This window comes from Bos grunniens, chromosome 7 (genome assembly GCF_055505025.1).
Source record: "Bos grunniens cultivar Pamir isolate PY7600 chromosome 7, Bosgru_T2T1.0, whole genome shotgun sequence".
Classification (NCBI taxonomy): Eukaryota; Metazoa; Chordata; class Mammalia; order Artiodactyla; family Bovidae; genus Bos; species Bos grunniens.
Window position 1 is genome coordinate 48,034,961 of NC_141171.1, and position 11,889 is coordinate 48,046,849.

General features: G+C 43.1%; 1 long non-coding RNA gene across 1 annotated transcript in view; it reads left to right on the forward strand.

Annotated features, from left to right (window-relative positions):
- Positions 1-11,889, forward strand: part of LOC147369416 (uncharacterized) — a 133,309-nt gene that overhangs the window by 95,643 nt on the left and 25,777 nt on the right. The gene's annotated exons all lie outside the window — the stretch shown is intronic.

Consider the following 11,889-nt stretch of genomic DNA (forward strand, 5'->3'; position numbering starts at 1 on the left):
CAATGTCATTTCTCTCCACTCTTAGAATCTACTTTAGCCTAAGCTTATCTATTGTAAGACCTTGCTGAAGACTAAAGGAAGTGGCCAGAAACATAAGGAACAGCATGCCCTGGCAACATTTCAGTAAAGTGTTTCCCAGCTGCATCACCAGCATAAGCAGTCTGCTAAATAAGAATAATAGGTCTTCCAGACAGAGGACCATAGAGGACTAGGCCAAGCTGAAAGTGACTGTGGTCTGGTATAAACTCTGTGCTGTGTACTTATATCAGTTAGAATGACTTCTGGCTGCAATTAACAACAGCAAAGAGTAAAGGTAGCTTAAATCTGCAAGGATATTTCTTGTCTACGAAAAATACAAGAAGTCTGAGGATAAGTGGTTTCGGGGTTAACTCAGAGGATTGAGCTTCCCTGGTGGCTCAGATGGTAAAGCATCTGCCTGCAATGCAGGAGACCCGGGTTCCAACCCTGGGTTGGGAAGATCTCCTGGAGAAGGCAATGGCAACCCACTCCAGTACTCTTGCCTGTAGAATCCCGTGGACGGAGGAGCCTGGTAGGCTGCAGTCCATGGGGTTGCAAAGAATCGGACACGACTGAGCGACTTCACTTTCACTTTCCAGAGGATTAGCAGTGTCAGGGCTCTGTGTCTACACCTTGCAGTCCTCCTGGCCTTGCACTAAGAGTGACAAGATGATGACTGAAGTTTTAAGCAACATATTCCTAAATAATATCCCAGGCAGGCAGTAGGGCAGGGGTAGCCAAGGGGACCTTTCTCATGCAGTATTCTTTCTTTTGTTATGAAAGAGAAGGCCCTCCAGTAGATGTCCCCTTAGTCTTGCTGGTCACATTGGGTCACATACCCACGTCTAACAGAGATGACTGGGGACCTCATCAGCTTACCCCAGGGAGGTGAAAATGCCAGTCTTCCCCGAGCCTGCTGCTGCCTATAGAATAAGGTTCTCTTTGCAAGGAAGGAGAGGCTGAGGAAAGGGTGTCTGCCACAGACCTATAGAAAGAGAAACACCTGAAGACTGAATAAGGTGGTGCCCAGGAAATGTTGAGTATTTGTGGAATCCTTTTGGAGATCTGCATGAAGTTTCTGCTCCTCTCTGGTTGAGAGGCTATAGCATGAGAGAAAGCAGAGAAGAAAAGCAAGCCAGCGTGACAGGGGAGGGCTAGAACAAAGGAATGGAGAATCAAGAATGAATTGGAAAGGAGAGGGGAAATTGAATTGGAAAGGAGAGGGGAAATTGGAGACCATAGGGGGGCAGAAGGGAGCCTTGTGGGTTGTTTTTTTTTTTTTTTTTTAAGATTTTCATAGTGAAAAGTCTATGAAGATTTTCAACAGCTTCTTCTGGGAAAGCGGGTGCTTCCAGAAAGACTCATCCTGTGGACAGGAGCCAGTCTAGGTCTTAGGGCATCTGAACCTTACACAATTGAACAGTCTTCTTTAAGAAAAGCTTGTAAGTATAAAATTAGATATAAAAGTGAGTATTTATTTAGAATGAGGAAAGAGATCTAATCTAAAAATTTTAAAAATATGACACATAAAGTGACATTATTTTTATTAACTGACTGACATACCTCTTGAATAATTTTTCCTTCAGTTTATGCCTGTCTACTCAATACCTCTTCATATTGATGACAATTTTATAATATTTTTTGTAGCTGTCTTAGGAAGATAATTCAGTCTTCTAGCACAGTTGGTTGAAAAAGATATGTTTTATTATAGTTAGCATACATAAAATATACAACTTCACACAGATGCCTCACTGCTTGTTGAGCTGCTTCAGGCTGTGTCCTATAACCGAGGCACTCAGTAAAATTCTATTCCACACAATTTCATTCAGAAAAGGGGAGAACGTGCATGGTATAACTGTAATTGCATCCCTGACCATCATGACAAGGTGTCGTTGAAAACCAAACTCTCCACTTAGAATTTTGCACATCTGATGAAGAAGTTTTCCTGAATTGGCTTCTGGCTCTGTATTTGAAACCTTATTCCTCCTCTCCTGTTCGCATACTCCCAGTGCCAGGCCCCGGAAGCCCATGTCTGTGCAGGTAGCCTCACCTTCACTGTCGTGGGTCCAGGTGAGCGGGCAGAGCAGCAGCAGTGTACCTGGATTGCGTTCTCCCACCAGATGGCTAGCAGTAACTCTGCAGGGAGACAATGGTGCCTTCCCTAAACGTATCCCACTAGACCTAAACTAAATGTGCTCAGAAGTCACCTTCTCCTGAGCTAGATCCAAAAGAAATTGTCACAGCTACTCCAGTACCACCCAAACAACAGGCAAGTGACAGAGGGAGATTGGAGTGGGAAGATAGTAGTCGCAACCATTTGTGGTTCAAATATCTGATTTTTCAAATTTCACAGAAACATATGACAGTGTGCAGAGATTGATAGACCCCTTCCAGGATCTAAATCATAAGCTTCCTTTGCTTTGGGTAAAACTACCTCTGTTTGGAGGGAACAGAGGGTTTGGATGGACTGAAATAATTTCATCTTCCTTGAGTTTATCCCATGGCCCACCATGCAAGTCATGCCACCAGATTCCTGACTTAAGTGCCCCCTCAGTGACCAAAGCAAGTCCAGGCTGCTGACTTTTGTTGTCACCTCTGGCCAAAACATGTTTATTCTTTACATATATGGTGAACTCGCCCTTCAGAGCTACAGTTCCAACTGCATGACATGTTCCCTGATTTCTACAGCAAAGCTGAATTCTCTTCCTTTCCTCTGATTTACCACTGTACCTCTTCCAGCCTCTCCTAAAGCACTTTTGAAAATTGTTCACTTTGGGCTCCTTCGCTTTCACAAGGCGTTTGAAGGCTTCACTGCACCCTTGTGCTTAGCCTTGTGCCCAGCATGGTATATCAAGCCCTGAAGATATGTTTTGAAAAGAAGTCTGGAGAGAGTATACTGGTGTTAATAGAAGTAATAACATCTTCATTGTTAATAACATTTACAATATGGTAAGCCACTTTAGGGCTTCCCAGGTAGCTCAGTAGTAATGAGTGCCAATGCAGGAGGGGCATGAGATCTGGGTTTTGTCTCTGGGTCAGCAAGATCCCCTGGAGAAGGAAATGAGAATCCACTTGGGTATTCATGCCTGGGAAATCCCATGGACAGAAGAGCCTGGTGGCTACAGTCCATGGGGCCACATGAGTTGGGCACAACCGAGTGGCTGAGCACGCAGAAGCCCCTTTATATAGTTGTCTCATTTACACAGTGGCCCCAGGGAGTCTGTATAATTATCTTTCCTACTTTATAGAGCTCAGAAGATTGAGTTAGTCACACAGCTTGTAAGAAGGCAGAATTTCAAAAAAAAAAAAAGAAGGCAGAATTTCAACTTAGATTTGTATGGCTCACCAAGCCCATAAGTAACAAATTCACCTTCTGGGTGGAGATCACAGGCTGACCTCGTGAAAATGATATAGTCCAAGACAATGAGATCTGTTCTCTTCTATCTTAGCTGGTAGAGATGATCAGGACGCTTTTGTCACCGGCTTTGGAATGATGGCTGCATCCACCTCCAGGAGCTACTATCACATCACTGAAGGAGGAGTGAGAGCTGAAACCTGCTTTTCCCCTGCGTCTCCTCCATCCCCTCAGTTGTGTGAAGAGGCAGGCAGTGCAGAGAGAGGAGGGCGCTTGCTCAAGTTTACAAAAGGAACTTCCTGTCTGTCTGGGTCAGCGATCTCCACTTTCTCTTCAGTGGTCTTTGATCTACACTGTGACCACTCACCTCACATCTGGTAATCAACTCTTTGTCTTAGGATATAAGGCTCCTTTTAAGAAATTCCCAGTGAGTTAGTATGATTTGGACAAGCTATCATAGCTGATTGAGAAGTTAGGTCTTTCTATAGAGAGCTACAGGTAGCATTTCTTCCAAGGACCTTTATATCCCACAATTCACCTGAATATGTTATACATGTCCCTAGTAGATATCAACTCAGTGAATTATAATATGGCTTCTTGCTCTTTCCTTTTTCAGGGAAAATAGTCTATTTTATCAGTTTTATGATGAGGCATACTCAACCAGTCACGTTAGATCTACCAGTGACAGAAACCAATATGAGTGTTGAAAACTGAACTTGGAGGACAGAATTGGCTTCCCAGAGTACTCCAACCTAATTTACATCAGAAAAATATCAAATCAGTTTTGGCCAGAATGGAATGAAAAGCACCTAACCTGAACTGATGTGTAATAAATGCCCTACTGAAGCCTCAAGTTGTCTGTCACTAGAGGTGAAGATGTGCCTCAGCAAACTAGAAAGTCAAGTCATTGTGGCAGGCTAGCTGCACCAGCGCCTTTCAGGCTCATTTCCCTCCTGCCTGTTCCGTGAGTGACTCCCTAAGACCTCTTTGGGCACTACTTGCTCACCTCCCCAGTGAACCTGCTGCTTCCCCAAATATTCTAGTCTTCCCTTTCTCAGACTCAGGCATGTCATCTTTTCTCTACCACTGAGTTCATGTATCACAGTTCTCTTACTCTTCTCATCTCAAGGCATTTTCCACTCCTCTATCACATCCTAAGAGGCCGGTTGAAAGGTTATTTACACCTCAGGAAGTGAGGTCAGAGGTAGTCACACAGTCTAAATGAAAGACCACTTGAGTCCTTGATCTAGACCTACAATGAATTCCTTTGGTAATATTAAGCAAGTCCCCTTGCTAGTCCTTAAAATTATCAAGATAAATATTCTTTCAGAATCTCCTGAGTGCAAATAACATGTTAGCAAACAGAGATTCAGTGAAGTTTTAGAAATCCACATTCTATCTGAAGCCCACCTTTTGCCTCTAGATCTAAGGAGCCCTCCAGCCTTAAATTTACACATCTCATCTTTGAGCTCTAGACTTTTCTCTTGCCAAATCCTAATGCCTCCATCCCTTCTTCCCTGAAACCTGAGTCCTCCTGTCTCTTGACAGTGGGTACTAATGTTTTGTCATTGTTATTCAGTCACTAAGTCATGTCTGACTCTTTGCAGCCCCTTGGACTGTAGCATGCCAGGCTCTTCTGTCCATAGGGTTCACCAGGCAAGAATACTGGAGTGGATTGCCATTTCCTTCTCCAACTAATGTCTTAATTCTCCCTAATAAGAAAGTTGCATTCAGTGAGGACCTTTAGTTCACTTCAATGCAGCCTACATTTGAGTCCTTAAAAATCCACAATATGACCCTGGACAGGGAGAAAGATAGTCTTAAGACTAGTTTGGTAACACAGAAGGTATCAAGTGTTGGGTGAGCTGAACTGAACTATGTGGTGTGTCTTTTGGTACCTTCCAAGTCAGACTTTGGTTATTCCACCAACCTGCTGCAGATGGAAAGATAGGATAGAGAACGTGAACCCAACAACTCCTAGACATCACCTCAGGAGGGCAACACGCCCCTCCCTCTGATTTATGGGATCTGTGGAAAGGGAAAGTGTTCTAACATGCAGTCTCCCCTACTACTTTCCAGGAAGTGCCAAATGCATTCCAGATATAGACTGATTGTGCTCAGCTTTCTGAGCATAAAAATAGCATAGATATCCTGCAGATTCCAGTAAAACCACTGACTTGCAAAAGGTGTGGCTTTGACCTCTTATGTAGTAGTGGAGATCGCACAGACTCACCCACTTCTCCCCCTCCTCCAAGTACTGCTTTCCTTTGTTTATCCATCCATCTACTGAAGTGCATCTTGGTTGTTTCCAGCTTTGTGCCTGTGAATGCAAGCACTATAAACATGCCCTGGCAGATGTTTGTGTGGACTTATACTTTGAACACAATTGAGTAAATACCTAGGAGCACAATTGCTGAGTCTTATGTTTAGTTTTGAAAGAAATTGCTGAACTGTCTTCCCAAGTGATTTTACCATTTGTATTCCCATGAATACTGAATGCATTCCTCTTGAGCCTGACTAGCATTTGGGGGCTGCCAGTTTTTTGGATTTTAACCATTCTAATAGGTGCTGAGAGTGCCTTGAAGAGCAAGGAGCTCAAATCAATCAATCGTAAAGGAAATCAACTCAAATATGCATTGGAAGGACTGATGCTGAAGCTGAAGCTCCAATACGTTGGGCACTTGATGCGAAGAGCTGACTCATTGGAAAAGACCCTGATGCTGGGAAAGATTGAGGTCAGGAGGAGAAGGGGGTGACAGAGGATGAGATGGTTGGTTAGCATCACTGACTCAATGGATGTAAGTTTGAGCAACTCTGGGAGATAATGAAGGACAGGAATGCCTGGCATGCTGCAGTCCATGGGGTCTCAAAGAGTCAGACAAGACTATGAAGCAAACAACACAATAGGTTTGTAATGGTACTTCATTTTTTTCATTTCATTGGAATTCCCTTGTGACAAGTGATGTCTTTTCTTATGACTATTTTTTTTTAATTGGAGTAGAATTGATTTACAGTGTTGCATTAGTTTCAGGTGTAGAGGAAAGTAATTCAGTTTTACATATACATATATGTATTTTTTCAGACTTTTCTCTATTATAGGCTATTGCAAGATTTTGAATATAGTTCCCTGGCTATATAGCAGGTTCTTATTGTTTATCTACTTTATATGCAGTAGTGTGTCTCTATTAAACCCATACTCCTAATTTATCCCTCCCCCCACTTTTATTTGGTAAGTATAAGTTTGTTTTCTAGGTCTGTGAGTCTGTTTCTGTTTTGTAAATAAGTTCATTTACATCTTTTTTTAGAGTCCACATGTAAGTGATATCATGTGATATTTTTTCTCTGACTCATTTTACTTGGTATGATAATCTCTAGGTCCATCTACATTGTTGTGTTGTTGTTCAGTAGCTAAGTTGTGTCTGACTCTTTGTGACCCCATGGACTGCAGCACACCAGGCCTCCCTGTCCCTTCCCATCTTCTGAAGTTCACCCAAGTTCATGCCCACTGAATTGGTGATGACATCCAAACTTCTCATCCTCTGCCACCCTCTTCTCCTTTTGCTTTCAATCTTTGCCAGCATCAGGGTCTTTTCCAATGAGTCAGCTGTTCGCACCAGGTGACCAAAATATTGGAGCTTCAGCTTCAGCATCTGTCCTCCCAATGAGTATTCAGGGTTGATTTCCCTTAGGGTGGACTGGTTTGATTTCCTTGTTGTCCAAGGGACTCTCAAAAGTCTTCTACAGCACCACAATTTGAAAGCATGGGTTCTTCAGTTTTCAGCCTTCTTTATGGTCCAACTCTCACATCTGTATGTGACTACTGGAAATCCCACAGCTTTGCCTATATGGACCTTTGTCAGCAAAGTGATGTCTTTGCTTTGTTATATGTTGTCTAAGTTTGGCATCGCCTTCCTTCCAAGAAGCAAGCATCTTCAAATTTCATGGCTGTAGTCACTCTCTGCAGTGATTTTGGACCCCAAGAAGAGAAAAATCTGTCACTGCTTCCACTTTTTCCCTTTCTGTTTGCTATGAAGTGATGGGATACTTCATCCACATTGCCAAAGATTAATTGACCACAGGGGTGTGAATTTATTTCTGCGCTCTCTACCCGGTCCCATTTATGTGTTCTGTTCTGATTTATTTGTCTGTTTTTGTGCCAATATATGCTGTTTTGATTACTGTAGCTTTGTAATATTATTTGAAGTCTGGAAGGTTTTGCTTCCAGCTCTTTTGTGATTTCATATAAATTTTAGGATTATTTATTCTAGTTCTTTTCCTATTTGGAACCAGTCTGTTGTTCCATGTCCAGTTCTAACTGTTGCTTCCTGACCTGCATATAGGTTTCTCAAGAGGCAGGTCAGGTGGTCTGGTATTCCCATCTCTTTCAGAATTTCCCACAGTTTATTGTGATCCACACAGTCAAAGGCTTTGGCATAGTCAATAAAGCAGAAATAGGTGTTTTTCTGGAACTCTCTTGCTTTTATGATGATCCAGCGGATGTTGGCAATTTGATCTCTGGTTCCTCTGCCTTTTCTAAAACCAGCTTGAACATCTGAAGTTCACGGTTCACGTATTGCTGAAGCCTGGCTTGGAGAATTTTGAGCATTACTTTACTAGCGTGTGAGATGAGTGCAATTGTGCAGTAGTTTGAGCATTCTTTGGCATTGCCTTTCTTTGGGATTGGAATGAAAACTGACCTTTTCCAGTCCTGTGGCCACTGCTGAGTGGAGTACCCAGATATTTTGCCAAATATTATTCCCAGCAAGTCTGTGACTGTGTTTTGGATAGGATAAATAAATGAATTAGGTAGACTGAATAAAGCAGATGCCATCCTTATGTGGGTGATTCTTCCAATCAGTTGAAGGTCTGAGTTGAACAAAAAGATCAATCCAGCCTTGAGCAAGGGGGAATTTTTTTTTCTGCCTGACTACCTTGAACTAAGACATCAGTCTTTTCCTGCCTTTAGATCAAACTGAAACATCACCTCTTGAGTCTTAAACCTGGAGGCCTTTGAACTCAGACTGGAATTATACCATCAACTTTCCAGAGTGTCACACCTGCTGGCTGAAGGTCTTGGGACTTGTCAGCCTCCATAATTGTGTGTCAATTTCTTTTCTTAATATCTATTTATTACTTATTTGGCTGTGTTGGGTCTTAGTTGAAGTGCACAGGCTTCTCTTTAGTTGTGGCACATGGGCTTAATTGCCCTGTGGCATGTGAGATCTTAGTTCCCTGACAGGGATCAAACCTGCATCCCCTGCATTGGAAAGCAAATTCTTAACCACTGGACCACCAGGGAAGTCCTGTGTACCAACTTCTTATTTTAAGTATCTATGTATATGTAAAACAATATTTTAACTGAGTAATATCTAATGTTAATAACATAAATAAAATATATTTTATTGGGTCTGTTGAACCTATATCTATATATGTATCATATTGGGTTGCTGAATCATACAGTACTACAATGATGGATACATGATATCATGCATATAGAACTGTACAACACAAAGACTGAATCATGAAGTAAAGTAGTTCAGTTCAGATCAGATCAGTCTCTCAGTCGTGTCCGACTCTTTGCGACCCCATGAATCACAGCACGCCAGGCCTCCCTGTCCATTACCAACTCCCGGGGTTCACTCAGACTCATGTCCATCGAGTCAGTGATGCCATCCAGCCATCTCATCCTCTGTCGTCCCCTTCTCCTCCTGCCCCAATCCCTCCCAGCATCAGAGTCTTTTCCAGTGAGTCAACTCTTTGCATGAGGTGACCAAAGTACTGGAGTTTCAGCTTTAGCATCATTCCTTCCAAAGAAATCCCAGGGCTGATCTCCTTCAGAATGGACTGGTTGGACCTCCTTGCAGTCCAAGGGACTCGCAAGACTCTTCTCCAATACCACAGTTCAAAAGCATCAGTTCTTTGGTGCTCAGCCTTCTTCACAGTCCAACTCTCACATCCATAGTTCACAGTATAAATATAAATTATTTCACAATAATGCATCAATATATGTTAATTACTTGTAACAAATGTACCACGTTTATCTAAGATGTTAACAGGGAAGCTGTGTGTAAGGAAGAGGTGGGATATGGAAACACTGTTCTATCTGCTGAGTTATTTTTTTTTAATGTTTCCTTATTTATTTGGCTGTGCCAGGTCTTCATTGCTGCATGTGGGCTATTTAGTGGCGGCATACATATTCTTAAGATGGGGCATGTAGGATCTAGTTCTCCGACCAGGGATCAAATCTGGTCTGCCTGCATTTGAGCACAGAGTCTTAGCCCATGGACCTCTGGGGTAGTTCCTCTGCTCAGTTTTTTTATGAGTCTAAAACTGTTCTAAAATATAAAGTGTGTTAATTTAAAAAATGTCAAGTATGCAGATCTTGGTGGTGTTTGAAGAAAGTAAGACTTGTGTGGAATGGATTGATGCTTGCGGCTGTGAGTTGCCAGAAGTAAATTGATAATTAATTCAGAGGGTAAGAGTGTTTAAGTAGAGGTGGCCAGGTGCAGTACAGCTGCTTCCCAGGAATTTCCAGATGAGTTGGTTGGTGATGGTGGAGGAGTGGGTCGGAGTTGTGAGTTTACTCTTTCATGTGGTTTTGGTATCTGAACCAATTCAGAGTAAAAGTTAAAGGAGTCGGTGACCTAACTGTCATTGTGTAACCCCTCAGTCTGTCTGCAAGGTCAGACGTGTCAGGCAGGTACCCCATCACCAAAAAGAGAAGTAGATTAAGCACCCTGAATTCAGATGGTGGTGTAAAATATTTCTTGACTTTCCCCCTGATTCACTTGCAGTATAAATAAAGCCTGCCAGCAGGCTGTCTCCAGAAAACTTCTTTCTTCCTGTGTTCTCTAGTCGTCCTGCTGTTGAGTCTTTCTCTCTTTTTATCCTGTCAGGCCAAGCCTGGATCCTCTCCTCGGGACCCTCATCTTCACCCAGGAGAACAGCTACAAATGCTCCTGGTCACTTAGAGCCTCCTCCTGGCCGTCAGTGCCGGGTCTTTAGATACGGCAGTGGATGCCCCTTGGGATTTGGTATACTTTCAGCAAAGCCTCAGTCTCTCTACACTGTCTTATCACAGACACCTTCTTCACCAGGAAAGAGGAGGGGAGGGAAGGAAGATACGAGGATAAAAGGAAACTCTGTCTTACTGTATTAGCTATTATTATTGTTACAATTATCACTGTTATTGCTGGAGCATAGAACTGCCTGCTGCTTGACTGCTTTTCTGTCCCTGCTCCAGACACTAGATATCCCAACAATAATATCCCTTTTTTTCCTTTGAAGGAATATGAGTGAGCCTTTGGCAGAACCCCAACTGTTCTCTAACCTCCCCCCACCCCCAATGTTCTTACAGAGGAGTTGGGGCTGCTTATGCTGCAGGAGGTGAGAAGGAAGCACCATCCAGGTGCAGCTGTGTCCACAGGAGGCAGAAAAGTGTAGAGTTTGACACTCATCATCTCTGATGTTATCTTTTAATGAGAAATACATCGGGAAGAAGGCAGCTTTGACGGGCCCCTGCTGGGGAGAATGTGGCTGAACGGCATATGGTCTAATTGTCAGGAGCATGCACAGAACTGACTCAGCAGCTTTGATTGCTGCTGCATCTCTGAGGCCAACTCCCCCTGCTCCTGCCCTTTCTGTGCTATTCCCAAGCTGAAGGTTAGTCCCCCGAACGAGCTGAGGTCTAGCCAGGAGACTGGGGCCAGCCTGCCCTTCCAGCATCTCTTTCAGATACACCAAAAGGAGGAAGCACATCAAAGGAGGATGAGCAATTTTGCTTTCTTCTCTGAAGGCCAATATAAACAGAAATCATCATGCCAGCCTTTAGGGAGAGAGGGCAGAATCAGGGGCTTTTTATCCAATTCGTCCATATCAACATTTCGAATCCAGAGGATCGGATGCCTTTGTTCACAAAAGGTCACAAGAAGAGCATGTTGACTCCAGTAAGCATTCTTAAGCAGTCTCCTGGGTCAGGCCATTCCGGAAGGGTCTGCCTTCGGAGACACACCACACGAGGATAAGAAATACAGAAGGGGCACAGAGTTCTTGCAGCTCAGAATTCTTTGTCTAATTGCTCAGAGCCCACTGAACTCTGCAGGATGGGTTCTGAGTTCTGGTCCTGTTTATGTCTCATACCTGGCAGGTGACTCCTCTCTCTGGGGCATCAGTTTCCTCGTTCTGCAGTATGAGGAGGGACTGCACTGGTACAACCACCTATGACTCTGAGTCCACTTTGAAAGAACCTGGCAAACTCTTTTTTTGAGTATAGTTGATTTACAGTGTTGTATTAGTTTCAGATGTCTGGCAAAGTGAATCTGTTATACATGTGCATATGTCCACTCTCTTTTAGATTATTCTCTCATATAGGCCATTAGAGTGTTGAGTATAGGGCCCTGTGCTATACAGTAGGTTCTTATTATTATCTATTTTATATATAGCAGTGTGTATATGTCAGTCCCAATCTTCAATCTGCCCACTCACCCCCTGATAACCATAAATTTATTTTCTATATC